The following is a 17893-nucleotide window of genomic DNA, read 5'->3' as shown; positions in this document are numbered from 1 at the left end:
ATGCACCTGAAGTTAACTACCGAAGTACTGTTGTATTCTACAAGCTTGTCACTTGAATAAACCTCAAGTTGGTTATATCTTCTAAGTGTGTTGTCTAACAACCACACAGCATGTATTTATAGACACTCTGCCAATAGGTTATGGGCCCAGCACGTCACGTGCGCGAAGATTAACCCCCTAAAGACCAAGTGCTAGCGCAGTACATAAAAGAACACAAAGGAATTATTTCTAAATTGTCATTTGTGGAAGAGTTAACGAGAATGCACAGTACAGGGCATAGCATGAACTTTCCAAAACTCAAAGGCTCAGAGAATTACACTACATGGAAGTTCGCTATGGAAATGCAGCTTAAAAGGGAGAAGCTATGGAAAGTCACAATAGCTCCAGGAGATAGTCCAAACCCAGAAGAGGTAGACAAGGCCATTGGCACAATAGGCCTGGCTGTGGAGCAGCATGTTTATTCTACGATCTGTGGGAAAGAGTCCGCTAAGGACATGTGGACAACTCTACAAGGTGCTTATGAGAATAAAGGCCTAATGAGGAGGATAAGTTTGAGACGCACACTGTATGGAACAAAGTTGAATGCATGCAAGGACATGAACGATTACATTGATAAGATACTATCAATAGCTCAGCAATTGGCATGTGTAGGAGCAAAAGTGGATGAGGAAGAAGTGGCGATGGTAATGCTGCAGAACTTGACAGAAGAATTTGACTTCCTAGTTGTCGCACTAGAGTCAAATGAAACCAAGCTTACAACAGAAGTTGTGAGGGCCAAGCTACTACAGTTCCAAGAGAGAATCCACAAGGATGCCATAGCTGAGGGTTCTGCCTTAGTAGCAAAGGGTGCAAAACCCAAGAAATGCACATTCAAATGTTATGTATGCCACAAAGTAGGGCACAAGGCTTCAGAATGCAGGATGAAGAACACTAGTGGCATGCACAAGCGGCATGACAAGAAAAACGAGTCAGCACTGAATGTAGCAGACAAGCCAAGGAGGGATCTCTGGTACATGGACTCGGGAGCCTCTAGACACTTCAGCTGCAACAAGGAGTGGTTCAATTCTTTAACACAGTGTACACCCACAACAGTTACCGGGATTGGTGAAAAGGTCCTTACTGCGTCAAATGTTGGGACAATCACAGTGAGACTAAGAATTGAGGGACAGACAGTAGTCACAGATATCCAAGACGTCCTATATGTACCAGAATTGGGAAGTAACCTCATCGCTATCAGCGTACTCGAGGCAAAAGGCTACAGAGTTCAGTTTGCAAAGGGCAGGTGTATGGTGCATAATGAAAGAGGGACTGTAATTGCTTCAGCAACCCGATGCAACCAACTATACGTCCTAGACACAGATGAATGTGTAGCTTTGGCAGCCTCTGCTGAAAATGAGTCGATGGAACTCTGGCACAGACGTTTGGGACACTTAGGATATGATAATGTCCAGAAATTAGCTGATGGGATGGCAACAGGGATCACAGTGAAAGACACCGGAAGACCTGTGTGCGAGAGTTGCATAAAAGGCAAGCAGACCCGCAACCCATTTCCCAAGTCAGTAAGCAGAGCAGAAATACAGTTAGCTCTGGTGCACACAGATGTGTGCGGACCAATGGAAGAGGAGTCAACCAGTGGTTACAAGTACTTCATGACTCTCATCGATGACGCCACAAGAATGACACACGTATACTTCATAAGGAAGAAAAGTGAGGTGGTCAAGAAAATTGTGGAGTACAAGAACCTAGTGGAAACTCAGACGGGCCTAAAGCTAAAAGTCCTGAGATCCGACAATGGGGGAGAGTACGAAAATGAAGCACTAACTGACTTTCTCAAAAGGCATGGCATAAAGCATCAGCTGACGATGGCCTACACGCCTGAACAGAATGGCGTAAGTGAAAGGGCGAACCGAACAATCGTTGAAAGAGCACGAGCGATGGTGAACGATGCTGGCCTGGAGAAGAGTTTTTGGGCAGAAGCTGTATCTACTGCAGTATACCTGAAAAACAGAACACCCACAGTGGCCGTGAAGGGAAAAACCCCCTTAGAGGCCTGGTCTGGGAAGAAGCCAGACATCAGTCATCTCCGTGTCTTTGGGAGCAGAGCTTATGCGCATATACCAAAGGAGAAGAGAAAGAAACTTGACCCGAAATCGAGACAGTGCATATTGCTAGGCTATTGTGAGGAGAGCAAAGGGTACAGGCTCTGGGATGCAGAGAACAGACGTCTTTTGAAATCAAGAGATGTAATATTTCAAGAAACAGCATCACCCACAAAAGCAAAAGAGCAAGAAAAGCAAGCACTAGTAGAGGTGTGTGAAATAGAAAGCATACCTGAAACAGAAAATACTAAAGAGGGAAGCGAACCAACAAACAGGGCTTCCACAAGAAGTAACAAGGGCATACCAGCCAGAAGATATGAGGAAGAATATGCGAATATTGCTTTCAGTGAACCTCAGAGTATTCAAGAAGCGAAAGCGTGCAGTGATTGGGCGAAATGGAAATCTGCAATAGACACAGAGCTATCAGCGCTGAAAGAGAATGATACTTGGACCATAGTAGATAGGCCAAGCAACCGCAAGACAGTCAAGAACAAGTGGGTCTTCTGCAAGAAGTTAAATTCAGACGGAGAAGTTGCCCGTTACAAAGCCCGTCTTGTTGCTAAAGGATACACACAGAGATCCGGAATTGACTATGGGGAGATATACTCACCAGTTGCGAGGTATAACACTCTTAGATTAGTAATTGCAGTCGCCACCTTACAAGACTTACTGCTATACCAACTAGACTTCGACTCAGCATTCCTAAATGGAGAGCTACTTGAAGAAATCTATATGGAATCACCAGATCATTATAATGAGGATGAGCTTCAGACAGAGAAGGTGTGTCTTCTGAAGAAATCCATATACGGCCTAAAACAGAGTGGTCGTTGCTGGTACATAAAATTGGACATAGTACTACTTAAAATGAATTTTATTAGATCAGAGACTGACCACTGCCTTTATCACAAAACTCTGGGTGAAAAGTTGTTCATCATAGCAGTCTATGTGGATGATATACTTATAGCAGGTCACGAAGATCACATCATAAGTGTGAGAGATCAACTAAAACAGAAATTCAAGTTGAAAGACCTAGGTCCAGCAAATCATTTGTTGGGAATGAGAATTGTTCAAGACTTGCAAAAGGGAACAGTCACAGTCGATCAACAAATGTACATCGAGGCAACAATCTTGAAGTATGGGATGGCAGACTCCAAGTCAGTAAATACACCAATTGACAAAAGCATCAAGATTACAAAAGGTATGTCACCAACCACACAAGAAGAAGTAGAGGAAATGCAAGATGTTCCTTACAAGAACGTGGTTGGAAGTCTTATGTATGCAAGTATTGGAACCCGCCCAGACATCACTCATGCAGTCAGTCGGGTGAGCCAGTTTGCAATAAATCCTGGAAGGCAACACTGGATCGCAGTGAAGAGGATTCTGAGATACCTAAAAGGTACAAGTTCCTTGAAATTAAAGTTCGCCAAGACAAGCAATTCAAATTTGAAAGTCTTCTGCGATGCCGACTGGGGAGCAGATGAAGATGATCGTCGTTCCCACACCGGTTACCTGTTCACACTGGCCGGGGCAGCAGTTAGTTGGGCGAGTAGAAAACAACCAACCGTTGCTCTCTCAACAACTGAGGCCGAATACATGGCTCTTACAGAGACATCAAAGGAAGCACTCTGGATCAAAGAGACTTTGTGTGAGTTAGGTCTACTTTATGAAGAAGAGACTATCAGCATCGCATGTGATAACAGGGGAGCAATAGATCTTTCCTGTACTACCAAGCACCATGGAAGGTCGAAACACATTGCGATTAGACACCACTTCATCAGAGAACTAGTGGAGAACAAGTCCATCGATGTTGAATACATTGCAAGTGAACAGAATGTCGCTGACATGCTTACAAAAGGACTGTCGACAAACTTGCTTATTAAGTTCGTGAAGGACTGTGGACTTGTTCAAGTTCAAAATGTTGATTTGAAGTTTTGATGTTCTGAATGTCTTTTCTCTCTAACCATATTTTCGGTTACAGGTATAACAAAAGGACAAAGCATTGTATTAAGTTCTTTTATGTAGCCGAAGACAGCCTTGAGCGAGGGGGAGTGTTAGAATGCAGCGACCAGCGTCTGTCTCCATACACTGTTTAGTGTGCAGCCTACAGACTGCCTTGTTCCCTTGCAGCCACTGTAGCTAGACGTCACCCTGAGTGACAGCTCGCATATCGAATAGCAGGGCAGAGACCCCTGACCCTGCTGGCAGCGTTTCCTTTCCCGTAGGGAAGTTATAGTGTGATTGTGTGCCTCAGAGAGAGCGTGTGACATCCTCCATGCCTGTTTCCAGTTCCACGTGCACCGGAGCGCGTAAGAGTAAGCCCCGCTGTACTCCCGTTACAAGCGTGACCTTTATACAGGGAGATTCATCATCATTGGCAACAGCGTCGACTGGGAGAGATACCGCAGCGTAAACCAGTTAATTGCCATTAACCCTGCACAAGCTGAACGCTACAGATAAGTAACACCCGTAACTGTGATTGCCATGCATCAGTTCTATTGCACCTGAAGTTAACTACCGAAGTACTGTTGTATTCTACAAGCTTGTCACTTGAATAAACCTCAAGTTGGTTATATCTTCTAAGTGTGTCGTCTAACAACCACACAGCACGTATTTATAGACACTCTGCCAATAATATTTACCTATCTTGATTGAAGATCAGTCCCCTTGTCCAGTAGAAATCCTTTAGGGGTACCTGTGGAGGCAAATCATACGTACATCTCCTAGGCATGGATCGCGTCTTCTTCTTTCCTTGTAGCATAGTTGCCTACCCTCCTTCATTCTGCAGCAATCTCCCTCTCTCCCTCATAAGTCTAGCAATCTCCCTCATGTCACCTACCCCACATTACACTGTTACATCATAGTTACCTCTCCTCCTGCATTCTGCAGGAGACTCCCTGAAATAGCAGCAATCTCCCTCTCTCCCTCATAAGTCTAGCAATCTCCCTCATGTCACCTAGCCCACATTACACTGTTACATCATAGTAGCCTACCCTCCTGCATTCTTCAGGAGACTCCCTAAAATAGCAGCAATCTCCCTCTCTCCCTCATTAGTCTAGCAATCTCCCTCATGTCACCTAGCCCAATTTTTTGTTAATTTTTTTTTGGGAAAAAAGGAATGAGAGAGATACCTTTCCATTGAATCATCAGCACCATTTCCCAGCACTTTACCAAGTATAGTATCTCTTACTAACTGCTTTGGGGCTCATCTACATTTGGATATAAGTCATTTTACAAGATTCCTCTCAGATGTAGCAGTACACAGCCACGCTTCTAGGTGCCACGTTCACAACCGCTTTTCACAATCTCTCCATATATGGAACTAGACACACCCTTTGGGTGGAGCATGACACGCCCCCCTCAATGAGGCTCTTTGCAAAATTCTACTAGCGGCCAATCCGGAGTCGATAGGCGACGTAAGGGCATGTCCCCTTCCCACTAGGCCAGGCCCCCAAAATTTTGGCACAAGCCTAAGGCGCTCGCACTTTCCCTCCTTGCCCTGGTGAAAGGTTGGGAGGTATGTAAGCATATCAAACACAGGAAATACACACAAATATATATCAAGATGAAACAGAGTTTGTGTACTAACTCAGGCACTGAATTTTAATGGCAAGCAGTTACAGACTGTATGTCTGCAGTAGTCCTTTTTGCAAAAATAAAAAGTACGTTTTGGACTAAGAGAGTGAAGCGTGTTTTTTAAAAATTCTTCTACCTGGTGTAACAAAGAGATAATACATGGCTCACTTTCTTTCCTTCCTTGTATGGGGCTTAGTAACCTAACTAAAGCCCTGTACACACTGGACAATAAAATGAGTGATATAATTTTATCGACCAGTGTGTATGCTGCACCCGAGGGCCGATGCACGCTCCCATGGATCGTTAATGCACAGACATTGGAGCTACTACCCGGCCTCATCTGCCACATCCAGCACCTGGGTCACACAACACCATATATAGCTATCTCTTATGATCTATGAACTAAATATTGATTCTTTACAACTAAGCATTAGGTAGACCTTAAATATACTTAGGCAGTGAGTATGTGAAATTACACTACTCCCACTAATTTTAAAAAGTCCAGAAGAATCCACTAGGTGGTGCTCTAACCACATCAAATGTTCAGATGTGTCAAAACCAACATCATTATCTTATTTTCATTGCTGTTATCAGCCTTATATCGCTCCTGCTGTGCTTATAAAAAAAAATGTCATTGTTTCTAAAGTAAAAAACAAACATCTCTACATTTAACCATCTCCCAGCAGGACCCCCGTGCGCGGCAGTAGCATACCCTCCAACATGACCCATTGCATACGGTACACAATGCTCTGTTCCTGGACTTCCCTGGTATTGTATGATTGCCATCACCTGAGTTGAAACACCCTTCTTGTCAATTACCTAGTTCCACACAGGTGACGGTAATTACCAGGGAAGTCCAGGAGCAGAGCACTGTGTACCGAATGCAATGGGTCATGTTGGAGGGTATGCAGTAGCCGCACAATCACACAAAGGGGCATGTCCCAATGGAAAGGGGGCATGGCTTCTTGGAAATGCCACACCCATTTTTTTGTCACTGTTGGGGAATGGCTAGTGCTCTGGGAGCTTCTCAATGATCTATACAATGATCTACCCTCTCAATGATCTATACAATGATCTACCCTCTCAATGATCTATACAACTGACAGGGGAACTCCCAACTACCTTCCCCATCAGGTGGGATGTGGGACGGTCCCAGATAAATGGGACTGGTGTCCATGAAAATCGGGACAGTTGGGAGCGTAACTAGAACAATGAGCGCCCAATAGCAAAATAGCGACCCCCCCCCCCCCCCATTGCCACTACATTGCTTTTCGGGGGGGGGGGGGGGGGCAGAAGAAATAGTGAGAGAGTAAGAGACAGAGGGGGGTATTTCGGTATGGGCGCCGGGTCTCCACAGTACACCGCCGCATCTCCTCACTGCTCCTGCCATCAGCGCCGGAAGCTGGACAGGTCAGGCGCTTTTGTATTTCGCGTCGGAGCTGGTCACTAGAGAGTGAATATGAGCCCCAGGAGAGAGGGGGAGGAGAGACTGAGGCAAGAAGAGCTGGACCACCATCTACAGTGCTCCGCTGTTACTGGGACACAGGACAGTGGCGCTGTCATCCTGCCATTGCCTGCAGCATTATTTAAAAAAAGTTAAAAGTGTACAGGGGATTGCTAGCTAGCTAACGTTCCCGCCCATCAGGATACTATGTGTATAACGTTCTACACATCCCACCCCCTTGACATCACCTCCCCCCGCCCAGCCAGGGCTACAGTCAGGGCCGGATTAACAATGGGCCTGATGGAGCTACAGCTCCAGGCCCACTCTCCAAATAGCCCAGCCCCGTGTTGCTAGCCCCCTGGGAACCGGAGATACCCTATATTTGAGGGAAAAGGGGAGGGGAATAGACCAGTGCACAGGTATGATTTAGAACAGTAAAGAAAAATTGTATGGATCCACAATGAGTTAAATATAAGTACAAGTAGGAAAGACTTGTTTGGAATTACAGATGTGGAGGTGCTCCCTAGAGAGTAAATATGAGTTATTCGGAAAGAAAGAAGGAAAGACTCTCTTTTTGTCGGGGCACTCTTTATCAAACAATTTGTTTCAAAAAATATCGATAGTTTTTAATATAGTTTGTTAGAAGGAGACTTAATGGGTTTCTCAAGTATGCATAATATATGACTGTTTAGTAGGACATATATTGAAAAGTCCAGGGAGTGGCCCCTGGTATGAGTAATGTAATCACTAAAATTATCCTTTATTGTAATACCTTAAAATTAGTACTAGACACGGACACACAAACAAATAACATACAAAGAAGATACATATACCCTTCAAATTGGTAGGGTAGTTTACCTATGATAATTGTAAGGGGAGTGCGTTCCTCCTGATCACTGTGTTATTGAGAAAAAAGGTTATAATAACAACAATGGCTATAGGCTATACTAGTTTGTACCTAGGGGCTACAATGTTTACCATACACATGAAACAATATGTAGTTATATTTAGATCATTGTAACACAGTTGCGGTTTATCTCTCTAAATGAAGAGTTTTCTTTGGTTACACACTGTAGTATCCCTCAGGATAATAGCACGTAGCCTATAGGTCTAAGTTGAACAGGCTTTTTGCAGTCAAAATAGAAATTCAACACCAGAAAGATTGTACGCACAAATAGTATCTTAGAATTAATTAATTTTCACAGTGAATAGTCTATATGAAGCTTAAGCGAAAATATAAGTAGTAAGTACAAATGTAAATATTTATTGGCCTGTAAGGCAACAAGGAATTTTTAAAGGGTCTCCTCACCTCAGTTTAAAGAAATGAGAAAAGGAAAGAAGAACAGAGGGAAATAGGCCCAACAAGTTTCCTTGGTGTCAGTGCGCCAACTTTATATACCTATAGTGTGGCAGTGAGTACGACTATTCGCAGCCAGGTCTCCCTAGTTGTTACTAGTCATACTTCGCCACACCAGCTTCCACTGAGTGTGATCAGTGGGCTTTTGGAGGTATTGTGGGACGTCGACCTTGATCCCTGTTACCCTTGAGGTGGCTGCTGCCCAGCTTTATATACCTATGACAAGGTTAGGGGTTCAATGGTTTCCTTCAGTGGGGTCACCCCCTCTGTGTACTAGAAAGGCCCAGGTTTTGTCAGCTTCCGTCAGCATAGAAATATGCTGAGGGGCTTTTTAAGGTATTGCGGGTGAGCGGACCTCAAATCGCCTAGGGGTTAGGGAGGGATGGAAAAGGGGGTGGTTGCTGTCCAGTGAGTTTATACCTGTGACAGGGTTGTGGGTGCCATGGGTTTCCTAGCAGAGGGGTCACCCCCACTGTGTACTAAAATGGCCCAAGTTTCTGTTGGCTTCCGTCAGTGTCTTCTAACACTGAGGGGCTTTGAAGGTATAATGGGCAAGCGCACCCCTTAGCTTGTGGGTATAGAATTTGAGACAGCAAGGTGATGGAGTTTAAATGCAATATAATAGCTCTAGACTAGAAAAAATGCTGGGGTCTAATTGGAGCATATAATGAGTAATAATCAAAGGAGTTATATCTGTATGCCAAGTTTAATGCTCCGCTGTTATGAGAGTAAAGAAAAAAAGAAAAGAAAGGGGGAGAAAAGAAAGAAAGAAGAAAAGGAAAAAGGAGAGGAGAAGAAAAAGAAAAAGAAAAGGAAAAGAAAAAAGCGGGTTTGAAAGACAAAGGTAACAGGAAGGAGGAGACCGTGGATACCTCCTTGTTCACCCCGGGGGTCAGATCCAGGACCTCGCCCGAGTATGCGCCGCTGTCAAACTGGATAGTTTGTATATGATGCACCGGCTGCTCAGGGAGAAGTGTATCTGCCGGGACCTGTAGTATCGCAGTGTATCGCTGCTCCTATACAGCGTGTGTTCCTGCACGCTGTCAGCCGGTTCTCAGAAGCGCGTCTTCCCGCCCGCTCTCAGATCCTGGGAGGGGAGTGTATGCCTGGGACCCGGGGTGTCCCGGCGTAGCGGTGCTACTCGGCAGCGTGTGTGCCTGCAACCTGTAGTCGCGCTTGCTCTCGGCAGCGTGTCTCACTGCCTGCCTCTAGCCGTCTGACGTGAGGAAGTGTCAGCGGTGTAGGATCTGACCAGGGGATGTCAGTAGGGACGTCCTTAGCAGTGCAAGTGTTCCGGAGCGCTGCTATCAGCGTATCTTGTGACCACAAACGATCGTTTCGCCGTTAGGCTTTTTCAATGTGTGTGTTGAAAAAGCCTAACGGCGAAACGATCGTTTGTGGTCACAAGATACGCTGATAGCAGCGCTCCGGGACACTTGGACTGCTAAGGACGTCCCTACTGACATCCCCTGGTCAGATCCTACACCGCTGACACTTCCTCACGTCAGACGGCTAGAGGCAGGCAGTGAGACACGCTGCCGAGAGCAAGCGCGACTACAGGTTGCAGGCACACACGCTGCCGAGTAGCACCGCTACGCCGGGACACCCTGGGTCCCAGGCATACACTCCCCTCCCAGGATCTGAGAGCGGGCGGGAAGACGCGCTTCTGAGAACCGGCTGACAGCGTGCAGGAACACACGCTGTATAGGAGCAGCGATACACTGGGATACTACAGGTCCCGGCAGATACACTTCTCCCTGAGCAGCCGGAGCATCATATACAAACTATCCAGTTTGACAGCGGCGCATACTCGGCGAGGTCCTGGATCTGACCCCCGGGGTGAACAAGGAGGTATCCACGGTCTCCTCCTTCCTGTTACCTTTGTCTTTCAAACCCGCTTTTTTCTTTTCCTTTTCTTTTTCTTCTCCTCTCCTTTTTCCTTTTCTTCTTTCTTTCTTTTCTCCCCCTTTCTTTTCTTTTTTTCTTTACTCTCATAAACAGCGGAGCATTAAACTTGGCATACAGATATAACTCCTTTGATTATTACTCATTATATGCTCCAATTAGACCCCAGCATTTTTTCTAGTCTAGAGCTATTATATTGCATTTAAACTCCATCACCTTGCTGTCTCAAATTCTATACCCACAAGCTAAGGGGTGCGCTTGCCCATTATACCTTCAAAGCCCCTCAGTGTTAGAAGACACTGACGGAAGCCGACAGAAACTTGGGCCATTTTAGTACACAGTGGGGGTGACCCCTCTGCTAGGAAACCCATGGCACCCACAACCCTGTCACAGGTATAAACTCACTGGACAGCAACCACCCCCTTTTCCATCCCTCCCTAACCCCTAGGCGATTTGAGGTCCGCTCACCCGCAATACCTTAAAAAGCCCCTCAGCATATTTCTATGCTGACGGAAGCTGACAAAACCTGGGCCTTTCTAGTACACAGAGGGGGTGACCCCACTGAAGGAAACCATTGAACCCCTAACCTTGTCATAGGTATATAAAGCTGGGCAGCAGCCACCTCAAGGGTAACAGGGATCAAGGTCGACGTCCCACAATACCTTCAAAAGCCCACTGATCACACTCAGTGGAAGCTGGTGTGGCGAAGTATGACTAGTAACAACTAGGGAGACCTGGCTGCGAATAGTCGTACTCACTGCCACACTATAGGTATATAAAGTTGGCGCACTGACACCAAGGAAACTTGTTGGGCCTATTTCCCTCTGTTCTTCTTTCCTTTTCTAATTTCTTTAAACTGAGGTGAGGAGACCCTTTAAAAATTCCTTGTTGCCTTACAGGCCAATAAATATTTACATTTGTACTTACTACTTATATTTTCGCTTAAGCTTCATATAGACTATTCACTGTGAAAATTAATTAATTCTAAGATACTATTTGTGCGTACAATCTTTCTGGTGTTGAATTTCTATTTTGACTGCAAAAAGCCTGTTCAACTTAGACCTATAGGCTACGTGCTATTATCCTGAGGGATACTACAGTGTGTAACCAAAGAAAACTCTTCATTTAGAGAGATAAACCGCAACTGTGTTACAATGATCTAAATATAACTACATATTGTTTCATGTGTATGGTAAACATTGTAGCCCCTAGGTACAAACTAGTATAGCCTATAGCCATTGTTGTTATTATAACCTTTTTTCTCAATAACACAGTGATCAGGAGGAACGCACTCCCCTTACAATTATCATAGGTAAACTACCCTACCAATTTGAAGGGTATATGTATCTTCTTTGTATGTTATTTGTTTGTGTGTCCGTGTCTAGTACTAATTTTAAGGTATTACAATAAAGGATAATTTTAGTGATTACATTACTCATACCAGGGGCCACTCCCTGGACTTTTCAATATATGTCCTACTAAACAGTCATATATTATGCATACTTGAGAGACCCATTAAGTCTCCTTCTAACAAACTATATTAAAAACTATCGATATTTTTTTAAACAAATCGTTTGATAAAGAGTGCCCCGACAAAAAGAGAGTCTTTCCTTCTTTCTTTCCGAAGAACCGGAGATACCGCCAGGCAAACCTGGAAAGTTTCCCCATAGGATAACATGGGACCCGCTAATTCTGATTCCCGCTAATTGAGGTTGATCTCAGTCAATCCCAAATCGCTGCGCCTTCAATCTGATACCTGGTCCATATGGGTTCATTGGTTCTAGAGATATTGCAGGTAAACCAATTTTTTTTTTAATTTCTGAAATGTAATTTCATGGCTGTTCATGTTGTTTCTGAAATGTAATTTCATGGCTGTTCATGTTGTTTCACGGGACCAAAATCATTCGAAGCCTACATGTAAATGGGTCAGTTGGTTCCAAAGATATAGCTGGTTGTTTAAAGGGGGGCGGGGGTGGTTTTCTCTCCCCCTCACACCAGAAAATGCAGGGACTAGGCTGGTGTAAAAGGGGCCAGTCCGGGAATGTCCCTGCATGATCCTGGGACCATATTCCCGGGTAAATCCCTGCATTTTCTGGTGTGAAAGGGGTATTATTTTAAATAGCCATGTCATGCAGTGCACTGAATACAGCCGGGCAGCCCCCTGCTCTAGGCCGGCTGTCAATGGCTGTCATTTCTGCCCAGCAGCAGCTGTCCCCCAGTTACCGCGAGCATGTATTCCCCCTTGGCAATGAGCATGTAATCCCACATGGCAACGAGCATGGAACCCCTGGCAATGTACATGTAGGTAAGCAACACTTATGTAGCATCATTTTTAATAGGCATTATGGTGTTTGGCATAATATGTAATGGAGATTATGGTGTGAGGCTTAACATGTAATGGGCATTATGGTGTAAATTTTTAATGCGCGCCTTTGGCGCTGTGGGGGGGAGCGCAATTTGTGAAGCGTATTGTGCATTATTGCTCAATCTGTTTGGTATAGTGCAGGCATGTCCAAACTATGGCCCTTCAGCTGTTGTAAAACTACAAGTCTCATCATTGCCACAGTTTTGCTATTAGGGAATGCTAAAACTATGTCAAGGCATGCTGGGACGTGTAGTTTCACAACAGCTGAAGGGCCACTGTTTGGACATGCCTGGTATAGTGTGTATTTTGGCTCAATCCATGTGTCAAAATGTGAATTTTGCCTTAATCTGTGGGGCATAGTGTGAATTTTGGCTCAATCAGTGTGAATTTTGGCTCATTCCATGTGGTATAATGTGTAAGAGGCAAGTACAGTATAAGGGGGTTACTATTGTGTTGCATGATTTGTATAAGGGGTATATGGTGTGGTAAACTTAGGTGACCACATAAAAGGTGCTGAAATGTTGTCTACCAAGTTTCGGCTTTCAGTATTTTTTTTATGACTGGAGTGCCACCTCACCCCGCAAGTATCTTAGGACATCGGCATCCTGCGGTAGCACCTTTGGAGTGCACCCGGCAATATATATCCCTGCATTTTTCCTATGCCAGCCCCCGGCCTTTTCCAGGCATATATAATTAGTTGAAAGTATTTACACAAATAGAGACACACCCATGAGCAGACCACCCAAACAGAACACTGGTCACGCCACCCATTTTCAGCTCCAGGCCCATTTAGGCCTTAATCTGGCTCTGGCTACAGTACACGCCCACCATCCACCATTACTCCACAGCCACCATCCACCATTACTCCCGCACCCCCCCCCTCTGCCAGCAAACTCCCCCTGGACACCCACGACCCCCCTCCAGCGATTTGCGGCACACCCCGCGACCCCCCATTCGCGGGACCCCGGCGACCCCCCTCCCACGATTCGAGGGACCCCCGTGACCCCCCCCTACCGCGATTCGCGGCACCCTCTGCGACCCCCCTCCAGCGATTCACGGCGCCCCCCCCTCCCATGATTTGCGGCACCCCCCGTGGACCCCCTCCTGTGATTTGCGGCCCCACGCGACCCCCCCTCCCAAGATTCGTGGCACCCCCGCGCCCCTCCCGCGATTCGCCACGCCCCCTCCCGCGATTCGCCGCGCCCCCCTCCCGTGATTCGCTGTGCCCCCGTCCCGTGATTTGCAAACCCCCACCCCCTCCCACAATTTATGGCACCCCCCCTCCTGCGATTCTAGCCCCCCTCCCGCAATTCCCCCCCCCCCCCCCCCGGAATTTGTGGACCCCCCTCCCGCGATTCACAGCACCACCGGCGCCCCCTCCCATGATTCGCGACCCCCCCGTGACACACCCCCCGCAATTCACACACCCCTCGAACTATTCACGGCACCCCCCCGCACCCCCCCTCCCGCGATTTGCGGCACCCCACGACCCCCCCTCCCACAATTCATGACCCCCGCACCCCCCTCCCGCAATTCGCAGACCCCCGTGCCCCCCTACCTTCATTCACGGCACCCCGCGCGCCCCTCCTGCGACTCACGGACCCCCACAACCCCACCTCCCTCAATTCCCTGACCCCCACAAGCCCCCCAGGCGGGCGTCCAGTGACACCTGTGGACTCTGAGAAAAGGATTTACGGTAAGTACAAAATCCCTCTTTTTCCTTCATCCACCAGGTGTCACTGGAGTTACACTGGGGACGTCCCAGAGCTTTCAACCTGGGTGGGTGAGCGCTGAGAGCCCCTTAATACCCTGCGGCTGAACACTGAAGCCGGAACCGCAAAGGTATCAAACCTGTAGAACCTCACAAAGGTTCTACTGCCCGACCAGGTAGCAGCTCGGCAGAGTTGCTGGAGGGAGACTCCTCGGGCAGCCACCCAAGAAGGACCAACCGATCTGGTTGAGTGCGCCGTGATACAAGCAAGAGGAATCCGAGAAGAGGTGACGTAGGCCTGACGGATGGTCAGCCGAATCCGCCTGGAAAGCGTTTGCTTTGAAGCCGGCCACCTGCGACGTAATGGGTCGTAGGTGACAAAAAGAGTCAGACTTCCTAATGGAGGCTGTGCGAGATACATAGATTCGCAAGGCCCTAACGTCATCCAGAGATCTTGCTTCTGGTGAGTCCTCTGTAAAAGCTGGAACTACGATGGGCTGGTTCAAGTGGAAGGCAGACACTACCTTTGGAAGAAAGGACAGAGAAATATGGAGCTCTGCTCTGTCATCATGGAATTGAAGAAAAGGGGAACGACAAGAAAGAGCCCCCAGTTCCGACACCCGTCTGGCAGATGCCAATGCCAGTAAAAGTACGACCTTCCACGTGAGATAGCGAAGGTCTACCTCCTCCAAGGGCTCAAACACTGAGGTTTGTAAGTACTGGAGGACCACATCCAGGTCCCAGGGAGCCGTAGGAGGACGTATAGGCGGTTGTAACCGTAACACCCCCTGGAAAAAAGTCTGCACCTCTGGAAGAAAAGCCAGTTTTCTCTGAAAAAAGATGGAGAGAGCTGAGACCTGTACCTTTAGAGTATAGAGCCTCAGCCCTGTTGCCAAACCATATTGTAGAAAAAAGGAGGAGTCTCGCCTTTTTGAACAAGCATGTGGAAACCCCATGCCTCTCACACCAAACCACATACGAATGCCATATGCGGTGATAGTGTGCTGAGGTGACCTCTTTCCTGGCGCATAGCATAGTAGGTATAACCGCTCTAGGGATACCAGCCCATCTCAGGATGGACTTTCAACAGCCACGCCGTCAAATGCAGACGACCTAAATCTGGGTAGATGAAGGGTCCTTGGCTGAGAAGGTTGTCTTGAAGCGGCAGGGGCCACGGCTCGTCTATCAGAAATGCTGTCAGTTTGGTGTACCAAGACCAACGTGGCCAGTCTGGTGCGATCAGCAGAGCCGTGACACCCTTTCTCTGGATTTGTTGAAGAACTCGATGAATCAACGGGAACGGTGGAAAGAGGTATACATATCGGAAGGGCCAAGGAGCAACCAGCGCGTCCACCCCTTCTGCTTGTGGGTTTCGCGTTTGGGCGACGAACCTGGGGAGCTGAAAGTTGTGTTGAGACACCATCAGGTCCACCTGAGGGCAGCCCCAGCGATGGATCAACTTCTGAAACACCTGAGTGTGTAAGCACTACTCCCCTGGATGTACGTCCCGCTGACTGAGAAAGTCGGCCTCCCAGTTTTCTACTCCGGATATGTAAACGGCCGACAGGGCTAGAGCATGTGTCTGAGCCCAGAGCAGGATTCTGCTGACCTCCTTCATGGCTGCACAACTGCGGGTGCCTCCCTGTTAGTTGATGTACGCCATGGCCGTAGAGTTGTTGGACTGGACGCGGATGGCCCTGCCTTGGAGGAGAAGTCTTGCCTGGAGAAGAGCGTAGTAGATGGCTCGAAGCTCCAGAACATTGATCAAGAGTAGGCTCTCCTGTAAGGTCCACAACCCCTGGAACTGTTGGTCCAGGGTGACTGCTCCCCAACCGCGGAGGCTGGTGTCTGTGGTGAGGAGGGTCCTATCCCAGATCGCAAATCTCTTCCCCTGTTGCAGGTTGGAGGTGTTGAGCCACCAAAGCAAAGACAAGCGAGCACGAGGGGATAGGGTCACCATCTGCTGTAAGTGTAGGTGAGAATCTGCAGTTCACTGATGTAGAAGCGACAGCTGAAAAGGCAGAGAGTGGAACCAGCCATACTGAATCGCTTTGAATGTGGATACCATCTTCCCCAGAAGCCTGGTGCACAGGTGCACGGACACTTGTCTGCGATGCAGGACCTGTCTGACCAAGGCCTGTAACCACTGGATCTTGTCGGTTGGCAGAAACACCCTCATCTGGATTGAGTCCAGGATCATCCCTAGAAACAAAAGACGCTGACTTAGGTGAAGTTGCGACTTTGCTAAGTTGAGAATCCCGCCGTGGGATGTGAGGATCTTCTGTGTGAGCAGAATGTGCTCTAGCAGGGTTTCCCGGGAAAGACTCTTCAGCAGAAGGTCGTCTAGATATGGGATGATAGTAACACCCTGCTTGCGTTGAACCCATCATAACCGCCATCACCTTGGTGAAAATCCGAGGTGCTGACGAAAGGCCAAACGGTAGAGCCTGAAACTGCCAGTGATGATCCTGCACCGCAAACCGAAGGAATGCTTGGTGAGGGGGCCAGATGGGGATGTGTAAGTAAGCGTCCCTGATATCGATAGATACCAGGAACTCCCCTTGTTCCAACCCCTGAATTACTAACTGCAGGGACTCCATCTTGAATCTGACCACATGCAGGTACGGGTTCAGATCCTTTAAATTGAGAATGGGACGCACAGAGCCATCTGGCTTTGGCACGAGAAAAAGACTGGAGTAGTATCCCCGGGTACGCTGTTCGACAGGAACCGGGACCACCACTCCTGTGTCCCGCAATTTTCCAATGGCTGTCAATAATTGTTGTCCCTTCTTTGAAGGTAGGGGATGTCCTGCCTTGAAAAACCTGTTTGGTGGAGACAGACTGAAACGAATTTTGTAACCTAGGGTCACAAGATCTCTTACCCAGGCATCCTGACAGGACTGGAGCCAAACGGAACTGAAGTTTCGCAGTCGAGCTCCCACCCTGGGATCCCCCAGATGGGACGGAGGGTCGTCACGCTGTAGGCTTGGTAGCTTTGTGGTCCAGTGTGGTTGTAGAGGCGCCTCTGCCGCGACCTCTGGAACCACGGTGTGAAGGAGCACCTCCTCTTGATCGACCTCTGAATCTGTTGGAGGGACGAAAGGACCGAAAGGTTGGCCCTTGTCCGGTCCTACGTGAAGGAGGTGGAGCTGCAGAAGGGAGAAAGTGGGACTTACCTCCTGTCGCCTGGGATATCCATCTATCCAGCTCTGGGCCGAACAGGAGCTCACCATTGAAGGCCAAGGATTCCACCGCACATTTTGATTCAGCGTCCGTTTGCCACTGGCGAAGCCAGAGGGCTCTACGGGCCTAAATGGACAGTGCCGAAATTCTAGCTGCAACTATGCAGATGTCCGAGGAAGCCTCCATCAGAAAAGTGGAGGCATCCTGGATCTGATCAGACTGAATGATAGTCGCCGGGTCTGAGCCTTCCCGTATC

The sequence above is a fragment of the Crinia signifera genome, chromosome 5 (assembly GCF_055691185.1).
Source record: "Crinia signifera chromosome 5, ASM5569118v1, whole genome shotgun sequence".
NCBI lineage: Eukaryota > Metazoa > Chordata > Amphibia > Anura > Myobatrachidae > Crinia > Crinia signifera.
This window is presented reverse-complemented; position numbering follows the sequence as displayed.